Here is a 22,868-nt window from a genome sequence, read left to right as displayed (position 1 = left end):
AGAACCATCACAAAGCACAGAGGGAGAAAGGCCATTGCTGATGGGGCCACGCTATCCCGACACCTCCTCCAGCTCTCTGATCTGCTGGTGCTTTCCAGTGGAGCCTGAGGGTATTAGTCTGATATTGCCGCGATGCTGCTGGTAACAGACTACCCCAGGTTTCAGTGGCTGAAATAACAATCGTTTATTCTCACAGCTTGGCAGCTCTGTTCCCACATCTCATATCTCCTTCTGTGGCCCAGGCTGAGGGGCCGCAGCTGCCCAGGGTGTGTTCTTCCCATGCAATGCAGAAGCCCAAGAAAGCAGGCCCAGCTGCACAAGCACATTTAGAACCTCTGTGCATCTCACGCGTTAGCCTCCTCTTGGCCACGCCCACAATTAGTGGGCGGCAAGTCCACTCCGTCTACCCCCAGGCCCTGGCAAGGGTGTGGCAGTGCATTTCTGCTACAGGGGAGTGAAGAATCCTGACCAGTAAAGTCAGTCCACTGGGGAGGGTGGGGTAGTCTGCAGAGTCAGGCTCCGGAACCCAGGGAGGGGTAGAGATGGGAGGGGTGATTAAAGAGAGCAGCCAGCAGCTTGATGCCCTCTCGGGTCTCCTCTGACCTCCTCCCAGGTGAGTCAGCATCAACCCCCCTCCCCTCCCCCAGCATCTCTGCAGAGGGACCTGATGTGCAAGCTCTCAGCCACCCCTGATCAGAGGCCAGGAAGGGTTAACTGGAGGACTGTGCTGAATCACAGTCGGAGAGAGACTTTTTCAAAGACTTGATAAATAAATCACCGCTCATGTTTAATTCAAAGCCCCCGCTGCCTACAGAGAACACAGGGAAGAAGCCATCTTTCAATTAAAACAGCTCTGAGGGGCTTCTCCTGCTCTCCCAGGGCCTTCCAGCCTCTCCACCCACACCCGGTTGGAGGCCCTGGCGGGGAAGGTCGGTGTGATCCTGCCCCGCTCCAAGGACAAGCTGAGAATAGAAATCGGACTCACATCTGGGTCACCTGGGGTCGCAGCCTCAACCCTGGTCACTCTCCTCCCTCATCTCACCATCTCCCATTGTCCCCTCCAGGTCATTTTCTCATACAAGCCAGTTTTCTTTTCTCCAGAGCTCTTGTCATTATGTGATGGTTTTGTGGGTTTTATTTGTTTCTTTATCTTCTGTCTCCTCTGATAGTATTTCATCTCCTGTGAGCAGAAATTGGGCTCATCTGCTGAAGCCCCAGCACCCAGAACAGCTCTTAGCACATAGTAGGTGCTCAATAAATGTTTGCCTGTTTGTTTCAGAGCCTTTTCTCTTCCAGGCTAAGCAACCCCAGGTCCTGCGGTTTTACACATGGGGCAGGAGGCTGAACATCGCTCGACGCCATGCAGTGCTCTGAGCTCAGAGTCTCTGAGGAACAGCAAGAAGGCCAGAGGAGGTGCCGAGCCACATCCACGAGGGCCTGTGACAGGCCACTGCTGCTCTGAGCACTTGGTACGGATGGACCATCTCAGCCTCCCCAGAGCCCATTTTACAAATGAGCAAACCAAGGCACATTGAGATTAAAGTCACCTTCCCCACGTGGCACCTTCAGGGCATTGGAGGCAGGATTTGAACCCAGACCCAGTGCTTCTACAGCAGGCACCCTGAGTCACTCTTCGAGAAGATGAGAGCTTTTTATAACCACCAGGTGCTGGGAAGCATGAGTTATCATATCCCTCAAGAGTCTGGCTTTCTGAAATCCCAAGTGGCAAAAATCAGGCCCAGGGATGAAAGAAAGATCAACTCTTCCCCTTGTGGACTGATAAACTCTCAACCAATATTTTGGACTTGAAGCCTGTTCTTTTTTATTTGCCAAAATCACACTGAATCACTGTTTCTAGCATAGCACCCGCTTTTATCAGCGGGTCTATGTGCCAGCATTCAGCAGACTTCAGGTGATTTAATCCTCTCACTAATATCGTGCAGTTGATGGTTTTAATCTCCATTTTCGCTATGAGAAAACTGAAACCCTAACGGTTGAGTACCCGGTCACCCTGCTAGGGAGTGTCAAGAGTCAGGAATTGAACCGCTGGCCTCAGAATCATGCTGTTTCTACAATAATCCCACAGTGGACATACCATGAGCTGTAATCATCATCACTAACATTTAATGAGCACTTACTATGTGCTGAACTGGGTGTTTAGCATTTATAGTCATTAACTCCTTTGATCCTAATTACAACTCTAGGAGGAAAATACTATTTTTATCCCCATTTTAATGATGAGGAAATTAAGGTCCAGATGGTTAAGGAACTGCTTTAAAATGTAGGTTTTATTATTATTCAGATATGATGAGGCCAGCAGCTTAAGGGATGACTGCCATTGAAGAGATAGTTTGTCACACACAGATCCCAAGAGGAGGGGGCATGTCTTATAGGGCCACACAGGGGAGCATCAGGGTCAGCCAGGTGGTAGAGGGAATGAGGGGGCATCACAGGCAAGAGCTTTATTGTGGTTTCCACAGGGATGCAGACTTAGGATGGGCTAATTTGGATAATTTCAGTGGCTCTGAAGCATAAGAGCAGTCCCTACTTGCCTGGCACCTGGCCCTGGGGTGCTGAGGGCCGATGGATTCTGGGCCAGAATGTGAGAGCCTCATAGAGGAAGGTGTTGAGGGTATGAGCTCTGGATTGGTTGGTTTGCATATGGAAGATGCACTTGCAGGTGAGTCCTTCACTATCTCTAGGAATTGGTGAGCCCTGGGTGGGCAGTCCCTCCCAGGTCAACATGGCTCCAGATGTCAAAATGTCTGCTTTACCCGCTCAATACAGGAACTTCGCCCAGGTCACTCAAAACAGGATTTGAAACCTTAGATCAGCTCATTTCTGAGCCCTCGCTTGTTACCACTTTACAACCAGATTTCCTGTCTGCAGCCAAATACTTGATCATGCAACACAGCGGGAAGTTACTACAAATATCACCATCTGAACAGAGATGAGGCTGGGATGCAGGCTGCAGAGGGGGACCAAGCGGGAGCCAGGAAGGCTGTTAGGGGCTTTCTTCAGCCAGACGAAGAGTCCCCAAGACAACTGTGCTGAGCTGGCATCCCTATTGATTCTATTGTCATCTCAGTTTGGGAGGAAACCAGGAACATCTGACAGAAACTTGAATTCCACCCCCTTCCTTTAAACAAACAGCCCAGATTGGATCCAGTGGTCCCCGCCGCGTGGCTGAGCTACATCCTGATCGTGTTCTGACGCGGGAGTGTTGCGTCTACATTATCTGGGATAGGCAGCTGGAAGGGAAAGCACAGCCCGGATTGAAATAGCAGCATCTGTTAGTATCTCCCAGGAGAAAAATTCTCCTTTTGTTGCATATTAAGTCATTAAAACACCAAAAAGAAAAAGGGACATTCATTTCCCCACCATATTGCAGACAATACTTGAATGCAAAGGTACCAAGGGAAACGGGCCAGGCCTTCAGATGACAGGCTATAGAAGGAATGTCAGGCACAGGGGGTGAGCCAAACACCCGAGACCATCTGTCCCCTGCAGGGCGGGTGTCAGAAGCCGGGGCTGGGTCTACTCAATCCCATATTCCGGGTTTCTCTCTGCTTCCCAGGACTAAGGGAGGCTTGGAGGTCTGGGGACCACACTGGGGTTTCAGACTCATGCCTAAATCATTGTCCCAGACCCTTGCCCAGATCCCTTTTGAGGCCACGGTCATTTCCCCCAAACTGCTACCAGCCTCCTGGATCACTGAGAGAGGGATCCCCTCCGAGCTGTCAGCCGTCAGCCACCTACTAGAAGAACAGGCTTTCCGTCCAGCAGCCCTGTTCCAACCACCCAAATGGCCATGTGACTTGGTCGGGACTTGGCATCTCTGGGCCTCAGTGTCCTCATCTATAAAATGGGGGCAGTGACGTGTGACCTCTGGTGTTGTGAGGTCCAAAGCCAGTGCTGGCATCTGTCAGAGCTGAGCACTTCCTAGGGAGCTGGGGGGAGGTAGCACCTGGTCCCTCGCCTTCTGATAGCTGATGGGTGATCCTTGTTCTTTCCTTCCCATCGTGCTCGTCAGGGATCTTGATGGAAGAGCAGTTGACAGCAGGGCCACGTGACCCTGTCACGTGGCCCCTCATCTCAGGCCCTTTTGCCTCTAATACCTGCCGATGATGTCACAAAACCACTGCAAACCTGGGAGGGCGTCTGCCTCTGTTTCTCTACTGAGGGAGCAAATTGCCCCTGTGCTCTTGCCTCTGTCCTCTGCTTTCCTGACCTTGTTGGCCCAGAGCACCCCTCCTGCTCTATCTCCCAGGCCTCGGGGCTCCACCTCTGTTCTCTGCCCATTGGGCCTGGATGCCCAGAAGAGCTTCCGTAGACTGTGCCTCTGCAGGCTAGGTGGCCCTCGACAAAGCCACTTTGCATCCTGTGCATGAGCCCAGCCAGAGCTACTGGCTTGTGTGCCTGTGAGGGCCCTCTTGAGCAGATTAGAACCAACATCTTCCTTCCAGGATATCCCCAGCTCTCCCTCTTAGGAATAGAGGGTCATTTTTTCTACCTTAGGAACAAAAGGCTTAGAACAATGTTTCATTTGCAGTGGTAGCCACCACTCCAGCCAGGATGGTTTATTGAAGATTTTATTATCGGTTTACTAAAGAGTTTACTTGGAAGAGTGTATTAGGTTAAGCTGGGCTTTGAAAAGTAATGAACAGCTCCCAAATCTCGTGGCTTTCACCCAGGTGATGTTTATTTCTGGTTCACATAAATTCTACCTCCAGTCCAGGTGGCTTTCCAGGCAGCTGTCCTCTATGTGTTGTCCCATAGAGGTGTTGTCCCAACGTGAGCTGCTTTGGTCTTGTGTAGCCCCCCCATCAGCATGATCTTCCCAGGGAAGAAAGATCTGCGAACATCACGCACTAGCTTTTGAAGTGCTTCCCTGTGGAAGGTCACGTGACCATCTGCTCACTTCTCATTGGCCAATGCAAATGACACATCCATGCCTCGCTTCAAGGGGGCGGGAGGTGCCATCCTCCTGGGGTCCAGAAGGAGAAGAGGGATGGAGAGTGAGCAACAGCAGTAATGCCCCTCACAACACATAATAATAATAATAATAACTAATAAAATTAAATAAATAACATTTAAAAAATAATAGAATAAAATTTAAAAGTGCTTACAGCTGCTGTATTGAGCACCTCACATGTGTTACCTCATTTTATCCTTATGCTAATCTTGTAATATAGAAGTTATTTTCATACTCATTTTACAGATGAGGAAACTGAGGCTCAGAGAAATGAAGTGACTCGCCTGAGACCTGCACAGCCATCCAGCTAGTGCCACCTCCAGATGAACTGCCCTGATAGAGACAGAGGGAGCAGACCTAAGCTTCTTGGATTCCCCTCAAAGCTGGCTGGGCCTGGACCACAGCATTGTCTTTGCTAAGGGTTATGAGCTGAATTGTGTCCCCCCTAAATTTATATGTTGAAGCCCTAACCCCTCAATGTGACTATATTAGGAGACAGAGCCTATAAGGAGGTAATTGAGGTTAAATGAGGTCATAGGGAGGAGTCTTAATCCAACAGGACCAGTGTCCTTATAAGAAGCAGAAGACCTTTCTATCCCTCTCTCTCCCGGGACACACATAGAAAAAGGACCATGAGAGGACAGAGAGAAGGCAGCCTTCTACAAGCCAGGAGGAGAGGTCTTGCCAGAAACCAACCCTGCCAACATCTTGATCTTGGACTTCCAGCCTCCAGACCGTGAGAAAATAAATGTTTGTTGTTCAAAGCACCCAGGTTGTGCTGTTCTGTTATGGCAGTTCGAACAGCTGAGACACTGAGTAATTTGCCAGAATCCTGTGGGGCCTAGGTATGACAGAAAACATGGCACTGCCACGGTTTCCCAAAAGTGGGAGAGGGACAGTGACAAAAGCAGCCTGGAGGGCATGACCTGAAATCAGCACAAGGTTTGCTGACCAGCTGTGCTCCAAGCAGGAGCCTCCTAACTCTCCTGTGGGAAGCAGGTCCTCTGCAGAGACCTCAAATTCTTTGACCCTAGAAATGACATTGTTGGTCCACCCCTAAAATTCTCTGGACACTCTGGTAGTATTTTGTGGGTCAGAATCCTTGGCTTTTGACAAATTGCAATTTATTCTAATGCTGTTTCCCAGGGCCCAGCCCAAAGTCCCCTGGATGGGCAGCCTCAAAATTGGGTAACACTGTGGGCTTTGGAAGCCAGGTCTCAGTTATGACTTTGTTTGTTTGCGTGAAACCACGAACCCAATAAATGGTATATTAAATAAGTAAGAAGTTTATTTGCCTAATGAAACAAGGATCCTGGGGAAGGTAATCCACTGATGTCATCAAAAAACCCAATTACTTCTACCGTCCTACACAGCAATTCTTGGCATGTGGACTTGACCTCATGGTCACAAGATGGCTGCTGTGCATCCAGGTATCATATCTACACTTCAGATAGAATAAAGGGAGAAATTTAAATGGCTGAATCTGTTCCAAGAGCTTCTGCCTAGTCCTTTTTCTTTATACACAGGTGGCCAAAACTGGTCACTTGTCCACTTCTACCTGCAAAGTAAGTCTGGCAAGATGAGTATTTTAGCTTTCCATCTCTTTAGAAGAAGAAGGCAAGGGAAAGGGTGTTGGGAATGGCTTTGGGCATCAGATCCTCGCTGCCTGGCAGAGACAGGCAGATCTGGCCACATCACTTAGAATACGACCTTGCACAGAGGATTTATTTGAACTTCTGTTTATTCATGTGGAAAATGAGGACAATAAGAACACCTCCCTTCCAGAATTGCAGTGCCTGGAATACAGTAAGTATTTAATACATAGTAAATATCATTATAATTGTTACAATGGGAAAACAATATTTACGTGAAAGGTAGGCAGCGGGCCTAGGTAATGTATTTCTGGAAAATTACTGAACTATCCCAAATTACACAGAAATATATTCTGAAAATCCCTGCAGAGGCAGCTTGGCGTTTTACTTGAAGAGGTCTGAAGCTGAGGAGGGTGAGAACTGCTAACCTGTTTTCCTTTGGAGCCTGTCGGGGGTGACAGCAGAGAGTAAACAGAGGAGGGACATGACCATCAGGCTCCTGGGGCCACAGTGAGAGGCCTGTCTGGGAGCATCACAGAGCTAGAATAGCCCAGATGCATGCCGGCCCGCCTTCTCCCCCGTGGAGCTGGAACCCTCCCCACCCCTACTCCGACCCCCACTTACTGTGTTTGTGTTTCTTTTGTAAAGATGAAAAGAAAGCTGGAGGCTGCTGATCCTGCCATGGAAGCATCTCATTTCTGCTCTGATGTTCACATGCAGAGGGCAGCGACCAGCAGCGGAACTGGCTTCACTCTGGAGCTGAGGGCTGCGGCCAGGGTGGCCCCTGGGGTCCTATGGGGATGAGAACCAGGGAATAAGAAGACCAGGCAGGCAGAATTCCTGTTCTGGCCCTTGCTTATCTGGCCCGATTTCCTCAAATAGCCCCCAGGGGACCGAGAGAGAGAGTGGACAAGACTGACCATTGGGCCACCCGAGACTCCTGGTTGGGGCTTTGTGTCCTAGGAACCCCATCAGCCCCTCATCCTGGGAAAGCAATGTGGACACATACCGGGGTCATGTGGAGGTAGCAGCCACAACCCCTGTGTCCCGAGTGGGACATGGCAGGTGCTCCAGAAACTCAGGCTGGGTAGAGGATGCCGGGCACCACTCTAGGAGATGCCCACGACCGCTAGTGAGTTGGCCTGATGCTCGTCCTGACTCACTCTGGTGTGTGTCCTGTGTCCTGCAACCTCTGGGGCCGGGCCTCCCTCCTCCCAATGCTCCTTTGCAGTAGGAAGGTCTATGAGGCACCAGACAGAGCATCCTATCCGGTGAGGTCATTCACGCATACTCAGCATACGCTGAGCACCGACTGTGTGCACCGCCCCAGGCCAGACAGGGTCGATGCCCAGCATGATTTTCATTTAAAATCCGCTGATTTTCACCTCTGGCACGTTTTTCTTAGAAATGACTCAGAGTTAGTCACCTGGAGAGAGACACAAAGGAAAAATTAGGGCTTCCCTGGTGGCGCAGTGGTTGAGAGTCCGCCTGTCGATTCAGGCGACACGGGTTCGTGCCCCGGTCCGGGAAGATCCCACATGCCACGGAGCGGTTGGGCCCGTGAGCCGTGGCCGCTGAGCCTGCGCGTCCGGAGCCTATGCTCCGCAACAGGAGAGGCCACAACAGTGGGAGGCCCGCGTAACGCAAAAAAAAAAAAAAAAAAAAGGAAAAATTAAGTTAGAAGTATTAGTGTCCTAATGGCGAATCCAAACAGATACCAAGCAGCTGGTTCTCTCGGGAAATCAGCCTCCCCACGTGGGGTTGGATCTGGGGAGGAAATCAGAGGCTCTTGCCTGACCCATGAGCCCTCCTTCTGAGGTCTTTGGGCTAAGCCGCTCCCAGGAATAACTGTCCTTCAGCCCATCTCTCCCTCTACCAGCCCCCACCCACCCCCAGAACCTGACCTATAACCAGATTTGACTCACTTATTTGATTTTCTCATTAACCCCCAAGGTCATTCCTGCCCCAGGGCCTTTGCACTTGCTTTTCCTTCAGCCAAAGAAAAGCTGCTTGAACTTGTACACAAGCGACTTAACTTCCTGTGCTTCAGTTCCCTTTCTGTAAACTGGGGGTGTTAGTAGTATTAGTTGTCTTAGAGTGTCTATAAACATTAAGTGAGATCGTACACAGAGAGCCTCAGAACCAAGCTCAACACAGAGTAGCAACAAACAAATTCACTGTCAGGACAGCCTGTGCTCTCAGCCACCTCTGGCCATGAGGCCATGTGGCATCTCCCCTCCCTGCCCCCCTCACTGTGCTCCCCTCGGCCGTAGCACCTGACACAGTCCCTGAAGTCAACCAGTTGATGAATTGTGTCCCCCTGGTGGGAGCACCTTCCTCCCTTGGAAGACCTCTCTCCACAGCCACCTCCTCTGAGAAGCCTTCTTGGATTCCTGGGCAGAGACTCCTATTTCCTTTGAGCCCCAGCGCCCTGCTGAGGTAACACTGGAGCCAGATGACAGGGCACTGACTCACAAGCCACTTGAAGCCATTTTAGGGGCAAATCCTCTTTTTTTTTTTTTTTTTTTGCTGTACGTGGGCCTCTCACTGTTGTGGCCTCTCCTGTTATGGAGCACAGGCTCCAGATGCGCAGGCTCAGCGGCCATGGCTCACAGGCCCAGCCGCTCCGCAGCATGTGGGATCTTCCCGGACGGGGGAACGAACCCGTGTCCCCTGCATCGGCAGGCGGACTCTCAACCACTGCGCCACCAGGGAAGCCCCAGGGGCAAATCCTCTTGCAGCAGCTGAACCTTCCAGACATTATCTTAACTGCAAACTCCTAAGAGACCCTAAGCCAGAAGCACCGGCTATGTCGCTCCTGAATTCCCCAAGCACAGAAAGCGTGATGGTAGGTGTTCATTGTTTTAAACTGTTAAGGGTTGGGATGATTTTTTTCTGCAACAATAGATAACTAATATAGTGTATAAATACCCCACCAGACAGCACTGGGCTCTAATGGGGTAACTGTGAGGTGGGTGTTCCATGCGGGGTCCTGGGGTCCCCCCATGGGATTAATCCCTGCATCTCACTTCCCCATCCTATCACTTTCCCTCCCAATAAACCACTTGTCTTCAAATTCTTGTTTCAGTCAGCTTCTATAGACCCCAACTTTAGGGCACAGGCGGGGCTCAGAGGCTCCGCCCCATGGCCTTGCCTCAGCATCACTGACCTGGCTGTGGCCTCTGCACAGGGCATGTCTGGACACAGCTTGTCCAGCCCCATGGAGCCTGAGTCCTGGGCCCAGTTTCTCCTTCAGGTAACATACCCCGCAGGAAACTTACCTCCTCCCGGGGCCCCTGGGAGGAAAAAAATGCCTCCTGAATCCAAGCTAAGGTGTCAGCACTTAAGACCTGGGGATCCCAAGGGCATCCTGGGCCTCCCCGCTCTTTGCCTCCTGCCCACAGATCCCCACCCTCACCAGAGCCCACGTGGCTGCTCCCAGCCTGAGGCCAGGAGTTACCACCAGGCTTCCAGAATCTGCCCCTGCCACTCCACTCTGCAGCTGGCACAAAGTCTCCCCACCAGGTATTCATTTTCAAATGTATGTAGATGCTGCGATAAATAACTTTCAAATTATTTTTTAAACGTGCCTGAATTAATTCACATTCACTCTTTGTTCTCTACTGGTGTCTCAATCCACAGATGCTCGGAGCGCAGCTGCCATCCTTGGCCACGTGGATTTTTCTGACTTTACCAAGGGGCTCTTCCATTACAAACAGTGGGAGTCCCTGCTGCAACAGAAGCCATTAACCTGCAATTGTGGTGACAACCATGGGCAGGGCCAGGTCAGGAGGTGCATTGGGAGGCGGGGGACGGTGTTCTCCACCCAGGTGATCTTACATGTGATGTCCATGTTTTCCAGAAGAGCTGAGACTACAAATGGAGATCTTGCTGTTGGACTTGGGGTCTGATTTTGGTTCTGAAAATGAAGGCACTGAGGCCTTGGTGTCAGGACTTCCCCTGGGCCTTGGGTGTTGACTTTTCTGCTTTTGATTTAGGGAGCAGTGTCCAGGGCCCCCAGCAGGTCTGCCATGTACAGTTGTTCAGGTTGGAGACACATGGTCATTGAGGGTTCCATGCATATGGAGGATTTCTTCAGAACATTCTTGCCTTCCTGCTATTTTCACGCTTGCTTACTTACTTATTGTCTGTCTCACCAACAGCCCTGAGCCCCATGATTGCTGAGGACTTCATCAGCTCCATGCCCAGCACCCGGCTGAGGCTGGGCCATCAACACTGCCACCAGTCACTGCATGAACCACACGAGTGGTCTGAATTCTCCAGTAGTCACGTGAAAACAACAAAATGAAATAGAAGGGATGAATTTTAATAATACATTTTCTTTAACCCAACCTATCCAAAACATTTATCACCCCAACATATAATCAATATAAGAATGATGAATGAAATATTTTACACTCACTGCACGTCTCAATTCAGACCTAAATTTTCATCACAAGTTCTTGGTCTGTATTTAGACTTCATACAATTTGCAGTTGAAAAAGCAGATCCACATGTCCAAGTTGTTCCAAGCATTCTTAAGGCTTTTCCGATAACTATATCAAGTATCTATTCTAAAATTAAAATGAACTAAAAACAAATGAAACTTTAAAATGAAACGTTCAACTCCTTGGTCACACTACCCACCTTTCAAGTAGCCGCATGTGGCCGGTGGCCATTGTACTGGATGACGCAGACGGAGAACATGCCACTGGGGCAGAAAGTTTTGTTGGACAGAATAAATCCAGGCTTTCGTGTTCTTTGGGCTGGAGCACTGATTAACGATGAAGACCCATCTGGACGTTGATTCAGACCCTTAGGGATTTGGGATCAGGGCACACGCTCCACGTGGCCCCAGAATGCCGCCAGCTAAACTTGCGATGCTTTGACAAAACCCAGACAAGATCCTGTAAACAGCGTGGGCGAGAACACGCAGACCCTGCCCAGCTCAGAACGAGAAAGCAGATTGATGCGATATTCCCTCTAGACGTTTGTTTCCTAGGTGGGGATTCAAAACCTAAAAATTTCAGTCAGCTTTTCAGAGACATGCTTCCAAGAGCACGTGGAAAAGCAAAGTCTGAGACAAGCACATCTTTAAGCATTTCCTGGGCGGGGCCACCTGGTCCACTTTCTGTGACACCTGAGGGTAGCCACGTGGGCTGTCAGGGCATCAAGCAGGTGGCAGACCAGACTCTGTGCTGGCCTCAGGCTGCCCTTTAAATGTATCGGCTGCTATTCCAGGGCCTTGGTCTGCTTGTGCGAATCTCCCCTCAGCCCCAAACAAATAAATAATTCATCCCCAAAGTGGCACACTTGCTGGTATGGCTTAGATTAAAATCCCTAAAATATGTATTTAATTTGGATTTGGTGAGGCTGTTATCAGCCTCAGATAGCACCAGAATTAAAATAAAATTTGGAGTTCTTAGGAGACAACGGAAAACTCGACTCCGGGTGTTCTCTGACACCGGACCCTTCTCACCCTGGTCTTTCCTAACGACCCGTCTGGAGGTCCGCCTAATTACCATGTTGGAGTGCGTGTAGCACCTGCTTCCAGGGCTGGCAGAACTGAAGCCATGCGCTATGTAATATTTATGTTTCCTGCAAAATTCACAGAATAATTGGTGGTGCTTGGCACTTGGTGTTGTTTTCAACAGAGGCTCCCAGCCTTGGCAGAGTGAATGCCCCGTCCTAGCCTCTGCCTGGGGGTCAGGCCCAGCCTTGGAGGAATGGGGTGGGGGGTGGGGACTGTCTCACTGGTGCCCCTCTGGGGGGGGTTCAGGCCAGCGATGGGATTACAACCCCACTTAAAGATGCTCAGAAACACATTAGTCCTCCATGCATTCACTCAGAATCCTCACAACTGCCCTGTGTTGGTTGATCTTTATTTTTATTTATTTATTTAGTTAGTTAGTTAAGTCTTTATTGAATTTGCTACAATATTGATTCTGTTTTATGTTCTGTTTTTTTGGCCGCGAGGCATGTGGGATCTTAGCTCCCTGACCAGTGATCGAACCTGCACCCCCTGCATTGGAAGGCGAAGTCTTAACCACCGGACCGCCAGGGAAGTCCCATTGGTTGGCCTTTATGACGTGCCTGCAGAAACTGGAAGAAACAAGGGGGGAGGGGTGAAGATGGTAAAGGTTAAGGGGGAGAGGGGTACCTAGACAACCCAAGGTTCTGCTCATCTTCTGCTCTCTTCTTCCTCCCTTCCTTCCTTCCTCTGACATTTAATAGGTACCTAATATGTGCCGGGTACAAATAAAGATGCCAAATAACATGAACAAAGCCACATCCCTGCCGTCCTGAAGCTCACAGCCTAGAGGAGGAGGCTGTGAGTCACTCCCGAACCACGTGGACGTGTAAATTCACAATTGTGCTCCGTGCTACGGAAGAACACTCAAGTTCTCCTCTGTTACACGAACATCTCAGAGTCCAGGGAAGCACACGTTTTGATCTTCACTGGCCTAACGCCTACGTGGGTGCCGAGAAAGGACTTTGGGCTTCTGGCATTCTGTCACTGCCACACCAAGTGGGTAAGTACTCACATCTTTCATTCATTCCATTGCTTGATGAGTACTGGCCGTGGCAGCCCCTGTGCCGAGTGCCGGGGAGACAGACACGTAATGGGCGACTCTAACCTGTCAAGAAGACAGAGGTGATGGAGGTGAGCTGGGGAGGGGGTGAGACCTCAGGCTTGGGGAGAAGGCTGCTGGGTGGTGGAGGCACTGATCAGCAAGGAAACCAATGAGATCAAGCAAAGGCTGTGCATTCAGAGCCTCCTATAGCGAGTCAGCCCCTGTCACTGGTGTTTGGCAGAGACTCAGAAGCAGGTAGGGAAGCTTTACAGGGCACCCAAGGGAAGGGGCAGACATGCCCCAGTCGGCCTGGGGAAGCTGGGGGAGGCTCATGGAAGAGAGCATCTTACGTGATTTGTTAGGGGAGCATATTTGGCTTTCTCTGGTTGGCTCTAAATTGGAAGCAGGGACAAAATTAGGGAAGATGCCAGGGGATAAAGTCCTGGCCGTCTGGGGCTGGTTGAAGCAGACTGTGGTTTGGATGAGTTCTGCTTTTACAGATAGGCTGGCCCTTGTTGCTTCTGTTTCAGTCTCTCATCCCTGAATGCCACCTTAAAATGAGGTCTTCTCTCTGTCAGGAAGGCATGAGCTGAGTCTGGAAGGAGCAGGAGAGATGAGTTGCTCCCGGGAAAGGACATTCCAGGCAGAGGAAGAAATCTCCAATCTGATATTGTGCAAATGAATGAATGAATGAGTGATGTAGCAAAGCTCCTTCATCCAACCAGCGTGCTTCCTTGCAAAATGAGAAGTCGGCTTCCTCAGTGACTAGGATATAATTTAGTTCCTAATGAGCTCTTGAGAGTGCTTCATAATTAGGGAGGCTCTGGCGGGCAGACCTGCAGCTGACGGCTACTTAGAGAACACACCGTTTCTTTGGTGAGTTGACCAAGGATGGTGATTTACCAAAGTAAAAACTAATGAGATTCCACAGTCACCAGGTTTTATGTGCAGCCATATAATGCCAGTGTAATTATACATGTGTATTCCTAAATTGGACCTAAAGCTGAAAAGGATGCTTTTGGTAGCAAATGCAAAAGAACAACAAAGTCATAAAAGATGCTCGGTGCCCGGCACGCATGCGTGAAAGCTGCCGTGATGGGGTGTCTGTTTTCACGAACTCCGTGATCTGAGGTCTCTTTTGTTACTCCCCAATCTGACCCTTCCTTCTTAAAGTCGGGCAGTGCCCCAGTCTTGGGGGTTTCTCCACGTCTCAACTGCCAGTGTCCATGAAGTCTCCGTGCTGGCTAGGAGCATTTCTTGTACTTTTCGTGGCTTCAAGCCATGTTGTTGGTTAATCACAGAGCTTAAAATGTGATCAGAAAAGATCTCACTTTAGCCTTTCTAAGCTGACAATTTTGCAGAAGGCCCACGGAATGACATTTATTACATTAATTGTAAAACCCTTTTACTACCGGTTCTATCCGCAAACATATAGAGCCTGGCAGGGAGGAACTGGCAGTAAGCCTGCTCCCTCATCTGAGTCCAGTTTCCTCATCTGTAAATGAAGGATTTGGTCTGGGCTCTCTCTTTGTAAGATGCCCTAAAATTCTAAAACCCCGAGTTACTCTTTAGGACATGACATCTGTGGCTTGTCTTAGGCCCACGTTGTATGAACGGATCTGGAATTTGGTGAAAAGTCTGAGATACAGATTCCCAGGACATTTTGGCCACTCCGTGCTCCAATGACTCTGGGGGAAATGTTCTGAGTCAGGTTGACTCAGCCTGGCACTTGAGTAGACTCTGAAACACTAGAGACTCTGTTTGGGGATGAACTGGACCATTTGGGGCAGTCTTCTGTGCAGATTTCCCAGTGCCTTTTGTAGCTGATTTTGCAGAAGCAAGATCCTCCTGTGTCAGCTGCCCTCTGGGGAGGCTGTGGGGAGGGGGCCAGGCTGAGGAGTGTCTCTGAGACCGTCTAGGAGGAGGCAGGCTGGGGTAACCTCACCAGCTGGATGGATTGGTTAGATAGATAGAGACAAGGAATTTTGGAGAAGGAAAGTAGTGTGAGCAAAGACTTGCAAGTGGGAAAGGCCCAAGGACATTTTGGCCAGATGTCTACTTGGAGCAGAGGGTTCCCTTAAAGAAACAAGTCACAGCCAGACATTCCTGGGACACCCCTCTGGGCCAGGACCTTCCTCAAGGCAAGTGAAGGAAGAAGGAGAAAGTCTCCAGTGATCGACTCAAGATGCTGGGCCTGGTTAGCCTGGAAGGAACCTGTTTTCAGGTATCCTCCCCCAGGAGGCAAATCTATGGCAGAAGTGGGGCTTGATGAGGAGCTGGTCTCCTGGTTCTCTGGGGCCTACACCCCCCTCCAGCAGGGGGGGCTCCACCTGCACTAGCAAATTAATCCACTTCTGACTTTAGGTCCCTTTACCCCAACTCATCCCAGGATATGGCTCCAAGCAGCATCTGATAAGTAAATCGGTACAACCAGTTTAGAAAACCGTCAGTACCTCCTAAAGTCTATCCCGCCCCATGGCCCAGCAATTCCACTCCACAAACGTGACGGAGTTTGCATGTGCCACCAGAGACTTGGGGAACCAGTGTTCACAGCAGCTTTTGCATGAATTTCTCCAAACTGGAATGAAGTCAAACGTCCATCAACAGCAGAATGCATGACATAGTGTGGTACATTCACATGATTGGAAAAACTGCTCAGCAATCACAAGGGAAAAAAGTACTAATAGACACAACAGCCCAGATGAATCTCACAGGCTGGAGGCTGAGCCGAAGAAGCCAAGCACAAGGCATCCAAACCGCAGGGTGATTATTTGAAATTCAACCACAGGTGAAGCTATTTCATGGTGATAGAAGCCAAAGTACTGGTTGCTCTGGCGGGGTGGGGCGTGGGGGGATGCTGACTGGATGGGGGGCATGTAGGGCCTTCTAGGGGCTGAAAACACTCTGTGTTTCCATGTGGGTGGTGGCTGCCTGATTGTATTCGTGTGAAAATTCATTGAGCTGCTCTCTTAAGGTCTGTGTGCACTTTGCTGTAGGTAAGTTAAAACTTGATAAAAATGGGGGGGGGGGGAAAACACAACAGAATGGTGTATAGTGAAGGATTTTAACCTTTGCTCAAAGACAGGTATGGCCTTTGCCCTCGGCTTTTGGGAGGTGATCTCTAAGCCTTGGAATGTCCTGCCTGATAAGAGTGTCTTCATTTACCTGGGGGCCTTGGGCCATGCCAGACAGTCTAACAATGTCATTTAAGGTGGGGGCTTGGGGACACATGTGGTCAGCTTGACCTCCAGAGGGACTGGAGACTGAGGTCAGCCATGTGGGGAGACAACCATGTCCGTGTGATGGAGCCAATAAAGACTGTGGACACCAAGGCTCAGGGGGCTTCCCTGGCAGGCAGTACACCACCAGGATGCAACATGTTGTTGCATGTTGTTACTGGGAGATGCTAGCACTGTCCTTACCTCTGCTGGATGTCCTTACCTCTGCTGGGACAACTGGAAGCTAGCTCCATGTTTGGAATTTCTAGGACTCTGCCCATGAGCCTTTCCCTTTCACTGATCCGTGTCCTTTGCTGTAATAAAGCGTGACCATGCATGTAACAGCTCTCAGTGTGATCCATGCATCCTTCTCGTGAATTATCCAACCAGAGGGTGGTCTTGGAGACCGCTGGTGTCAGAAGTGAGAGTGGTCTTATGGGCTGTTCTCCTAATGACTCTCCAAGGCTCACACCCAATACCTGGTCGTGGAGCACATGGGGGAGGATTGGAGAACAGTCCCACAGGGCCCTTTCCAGGGAGGATGGGGGAGGAGGGCCGTGGGGCCCTTTCTAGCAACTATTCCTCTTCAGAAGCTCAGGTCGCTGCCATCTGGATCCCATTACAGAAACTCCCACTTCTCTGTGTTGATTTCGGCAAAAAACAGACCCATTTCGGATGCACAGAGAGACGGACCCTCCTTGGACATGGCCCTTTGAGCCTCACCCTTTGGTTCCAGTTTCCTGCTTCTCCTCCCCAGTCACGTGTCCCGGGAGGAAAGAGAGCGTTTCCAAGAACCTCCCATCTGAAGTCAGTCTCCTTAGATCCCATCAGACATTCATCCTCAGGTACCCACAGAATCTGGAAAAGCAAATGAGGACTGGAGAAAATTTATTGGGAGGACTGTAGATAGCAAACGATTATGTGTATCTCTTGCTTTGTCTTCCAAATCTGGTCACCAGGCCAAAGAAACATAATGAATTTCTTGGTTCCAAAGAGACAATTTCACCCATGATACACATCTTTAATTAGCCCAACTCAATTGTGCTCCAGTACTTTATTTCAGGGAGCTCGACGCTGACACGTTAATAGAAGATGGTGCCAGACTCTGGGGTAAGAATAAACATGATAATAAAGGTCTGAAATGAAAGTGGTTACTTACACAAGATAAGCACCGGGTCTTCATTCTAGAAGTGAAATAATCAGTTGTGTATCTAAGAGAGAAATGCAAATGGGTAAAAAGTGGAGTAGAATCCATTAGGACAAAGATGAGGAAGGTAAAGAGGTTTAGGGACTGTCCTTAGTAAATCTCTTGAGGGTATATTTTGCAGATGGTGGAAAATCCAATACAAACTAGCATGAGCTAAAGAAGGTTTGTTATCTTATGAAACGGAAGAGTTCTGCAGCAGGCTGTCCGAGCAGGCTCTGACCTAGTTTCTCTGTTGTTCTCTCATCTTCCCTCCTCTGCTTGTTGGCTTATTCCTCATGCCAGTTTCTGTCACGGTCACAAGATGGCTGCCACGAGACTTGCAGCTACAGCTGTCATCCTTCTCCTGGCCGGGGGTGTGGGGGGGAGGGGAGAGGATGCAGAGGGTGAGCAAGAGAATAGCTTCCCACAACCCAAGTCAAAGTGTTCTGTGCTCTGCTCTGATTGGACCAACCTGGCTGGGACCTGATTGGCATAGGTGGCTGGCCCAGATCTGTACCAACTCAAGGGACTACACCAGGAGAAGCAAACACTGAGCGTGATTAGAAAGGAGGGCTGTACTGATAGCGACAGCATTTAGGGACACAAAATGATAGGATAATCTGAGGAGCACTTACCAGAGACTTGTCAAAGGTGTGAGCAGGGGTTAGGAAAGCCAGGAGGCTGAGGCAGTGCCCTGGGCCCCATGATTGCCCAGAGGCCTGTGGGTGCAGGGGACAGCCATGGTCACTGAGACTGACCCCATAGAACCTTGAGGGGAGAGGGCCAGTGGCCCTGGTCAAAGGCAGCAGCCAGCCTGTGGTGACTCTGCCGAAAGAGAGCAGAGGATTCCATACACAGACGCCCCTCCCCTCCCTCCATCACCTGCTGGGCTCCCCATCGCTGAACCAAATGAGAAGCCGGAGGGTAGGGAGACAACAGGTGTGGCCGCACAGGCAGCCCTGGGCAGAGAGCAGCATGGAAGAACACAGAAGAGGGTCCAGAGGCAGGAGAGGGAATCCCACACTCTAGCAGAGTGGCCCTGGGCGCAGGGTGGCAATGCAGCTCCTGGCTGCATCCCCCTGGAAACTACAGGACCAGACAAACTGTCAACGAGGGATCAGCAAGCCTGTTGGTCCTGATAGGTGAACACTCTAGGACCAATAGAAGTTTGCTCTCATAATCAAAAAGTTGCCACCATGACACATAAAGACAGATCAGCTTTCAAATCGTGGGTCTGCCATTAACCAGCCTTGTGAAATAGAACTTCACCTCTTTACACCCTGCTTCTTCATTCATAAGGAAGGGTGGATAATACAACCCATGGGATTTTTAGGGGCATTAAGTTGGATAACGTATGTAAAATGCCCGGCATGTAGTAAGTGCTCAATACATGATGTTACTACTTTCGATAGTGATACTTTGTGATATATTCACATTGTGATACAATGGGATATGTTGCTCATAAACCCTAAGGATACTGAGGATATGCAGCCCTGCCCTCTGATTTTTTTTTTTTAACACCTTTATTGGAGCATAATTGCTTTACAATGGTGTGTTAGTTTCTGCTGTATAACAAAGTGAATCAGCTATACATATACATATATCCCCATGTCTCCTCCCTCTTTCATCTCCCTCCCACCCCTCTAGGTAGACACAAAGCACCAAACTGATCTCCCTTGCACTGTGATTTTTTGACAGTTTCTCCAAAGAGGTGGCATCTAGGCTGGGCCAGGATGGACGAGAAGGAGTTTCCCAGGCTAACGCCATTATAAGGAAGATATTTATCTGCACCTTGATGACATCACCATGTTGCTCAGACACCTGCTATGACTCTCTACGTCCTGCCAGAACAATTCCAAGACTGTGCAACTTGAGTCCCTCCATCCGTCCAGACTATCCCCATCCATGGGGAAGCTGTGCTTAGACCCATCCAGGTAGTTCTGGACAGTTGAAAGGACCCCCTCGCATTGCCATTTTCTCAAATCAATAACTCCCTCCTGCTCACTCTTCAAGACTCCAGGAGCCTCTCCTGATCTGTCCGGCCCTGGTCCCACATCCACACATCCCTCCCCCATCAGATTACTGCTGTCTGCTGTCTCCTACATAGGATTTCCTGGAGGTGGGAGCTCAGAACCCTGGTACACAGCCTTGTACACAGTAAGCACTCCATAAATGTTGGTTGAGCAAATAAACCATGGTTTGCAAATCGATGAATTAATTAATAATTTAATCTTTTATTAGTTGTGGATGACAATTTTTCCAGAGTCTCAATTTCACCATTGGTAAAATGGACAAAATATCTCTTAGGGGTTATTATGAAGGATTAGATGGTATGAGATCACACATGTAGTACATAAGACCCATCACAGGGCCTCCATAATGTGTGTTTCCCTTGACTCCCCTAAAAAAAAGTAAATTATCTGAAAGCAGGCCCTGTGTTCTCCTAACGCTTCTTTAAAGTCAGTTTTATTGAGGTGCAATTTATATCCAATAAAATGCATGTATTTTTGTTTAATAAGTTTTGACTGTACATACACATATAACCACCACCATAATCAGGATACAGAACATTTCCATCACTGCCAAAGGTTCCCTTGCTGAGCTCCTTCCCAGTCTAAACACACTCCTAACCCCAGGTTGCAGCCAACTATTGATCTGCTTTCTATCAAAAGGCAGTAGATTTCTCTTTCCTAGAGTTTCATGAAAATCTATTCATCCTGTAGGTACTCCTACAGGACTGGCTTCTTTCACTCACCTCAGTATTTTTAGATCCATCCTTGTGGTTGCATTCCTTTTTAAAACTGCATAGGATTCCATTTCACAGATGCATGACAATTTGTAAGTCTATCTGTTCACTTGTGGATGGACATTTGAACTGTCTCTGATCTAGGCTATTATGAACAAAGTTTTCATGAACATTCACACACAGGTCTTTGTATGGACATATAGTTTCATCTCTCTTAGGTAAATACCTAGGAGTGAAATCACTGAGTTGTGCGGTAAGTGTATGTTTAACTTTATAAGAGAGACTGCTAAACTGTTTTCCAAAGCGGTTGTGCCATTTTACACCCTGACCAACAACATATTAGAATCCTAGTTGCTCCAGCTCCTTGTTACCATTTGTCATTGTCAGTCTTAAATTTTAGCCACTCCAGCAACTATATAGTAGCATCTCATTGTGATTTTTACATTGCAATTCCCTGATGACTAATGATGTTCACCATCTCTTCGTGTGCTTATTGGCCATTCATGTATCTGCTTTTGTAAAGGGTCTGTTCAAATCTTTTGTCTACTCCTAATGCTTTTGAAACCTGCCTCCCACGTAAACCAAAAAAGCCTGATGTCACTTTCCCAGCTTCCCTTGCAACTCAATTGTAGTCATGTGATCTAGGCTTGACCAATCAGATACACCCAGCCCAATCTGTACATTGGGAGCTGATGGCTGGAACAAGTGAGACCGGTTCCCATTTTAGCATCAGTGGGAACAGTAATTGCCATGGTACCAGTGGCCACACCCGGAGGCCAGTGACCTGTGCCAAACATGGAAGTGAAGGCCAGCCTCCTGGATTTCTGGGGGGGCCAGCAGCAGGGGTCTCACTAAGCCAGGCCTGTAGCTGACTCTGAACCAGCCTCCCCAGGTCCTGCCTATGATCCTGACGTCACCCAACCTCCTCTCTTTCATTCATCAGCCACATCCGCCAAGTCCATTTCTATCCTCCCAGTCAGGGCACAGCACTGAACACACGGTAGGTTGGGTTGTGAATGAGTCCCAGGGGAGAACTGAATCTGTCAAATTCCTGGTGTAGTGGGAATGCCCAAGATCGTGACTTTCTCGGTCAGAATGAGAACCGCCGAATTAGCACGCCGCCTGTCACTGCAGCCATTGCAGGCTTGCCTTGCCTTCAACTTCTTTGCCAAAGGGCTCAACAATAAAAGACACTGTCGAAAATGAAATCTTATCATTGCCTTTTTTTTAAGAGGGCTGTCTTCCAAGGCCTGGATCTCTGCCCTCATTTGCGTTTGGATGTGGGAAATCAATACAGCACCATAAGTATTTATTTTTAATAATCTGATAGCATGCAAATACATTTTCCATTTCCCAACTTCTTTCCCTTCACCAACCTTGGTGCTCCTGACAAAATAAGAACAAACAAACAAAGGCTCACTAACTGAAATGCAGCTGTGTGGGTTTGTCCAGGATTTGTCCTTTGGGAATTGCTGGAAGGTTCAAAGTTATAGACCATGCACTTGGCACAGTCCTTAAGTACCCTGTGGGAGAGAACTTCCCAGGGGTGGGCCCAGGTTTCGCCAGATCTGAAGCATATATGATTTGGGGGGGGGAGGGGTGTCTCGCTTTAAAAAGAGAAGACAAAATACCATGAAAAATTAGGAGCAGGTGTTGGGATGGGCCCTTGCAAAGGAGTGGGCTGCAGCCTGAATTTCATTAACTTCTCAGTACGTCTGTTTCTAGCTACCACTGCTATTCTTCAAACAACAGTAACAAATTCTTGATTCTGATGAGGGGCCAAGGTTCACCTTTCAATAGGCCCAGGTTTTAACTTTCTGTCCCTTGCTTCTTCCAAGGTGAGATGGGGGAAATCCAACACCTCTGGCCATGTCTTCTGACCAGCTGTGTGTTTTTTATCATCTCTTAATAGCTTTGACGTCCGGGACAAATGAGACTGATTGCTTCCTATGTTGGTGGTCTACCATTAGGCTAACGGCCCCCAAGGCTCTGGGCTTCCTCCACTTTGCCCTGATCCCCAAACAACAGTGTTTACTAGGGGACACGGATTTCGACACCTTGTGATCGGGAGCAAGGACGAGTTACATACTCGTACAAGTGGCACCACGGGGTCACTCCAGCTCATTCTCAGCACAGACACCTCCATCCTGCCCTCCTCAGTAATCGCTCCATCTATCGGGATGGGGGTCAGGCAGGTCCTCTCTTGGGCTGCTACGCTGTCAGCTCTTTGTTTCAGAACAAGTTTTGCTTATGCAGAAAGAGGCCCTGAAGCTGTCTCACAGCCTCAGATGACACCTCACCCTCCACTCTGCTTATATTCTGCAGCACAGGCCTGGCCAGTACAACGTGAGGACGCAATGAGGACCCTGCCAGATGCTGCAGACGTGGAGAGTAGCTAAAGTTAGTGTGGCATCCTCACCACCAGGAGAAGCAGCGGAGGGAGCCTCACCACCAGGAGAAGCAGCGGAGGGAGCCTCACCACGAGACTTGTTCCATGACTTAACATCAAGGGAGAGAGACGGAGGCAGAGGAGGGTGTACAGCGTGATGATGCATTTGGAGACTGTGTGTAGCCTC

This window comes from Stenella coeruleoalba (assembly GCF_951394435.1).
Source record: "Stenella coeruleoalba genome assembly, chromosome: 15".
Lineage (NCBI taxonomy): Eukaryota > Metazoa > Chordata > Mammalia > Artiodactyla > Delphinidae > Stenella > Stenella coeruleoalba.
The sequence above is the reverse complement of the archived record's forward strand: the minus strand, read 5'-3'. Positions refer to the sequence as shown.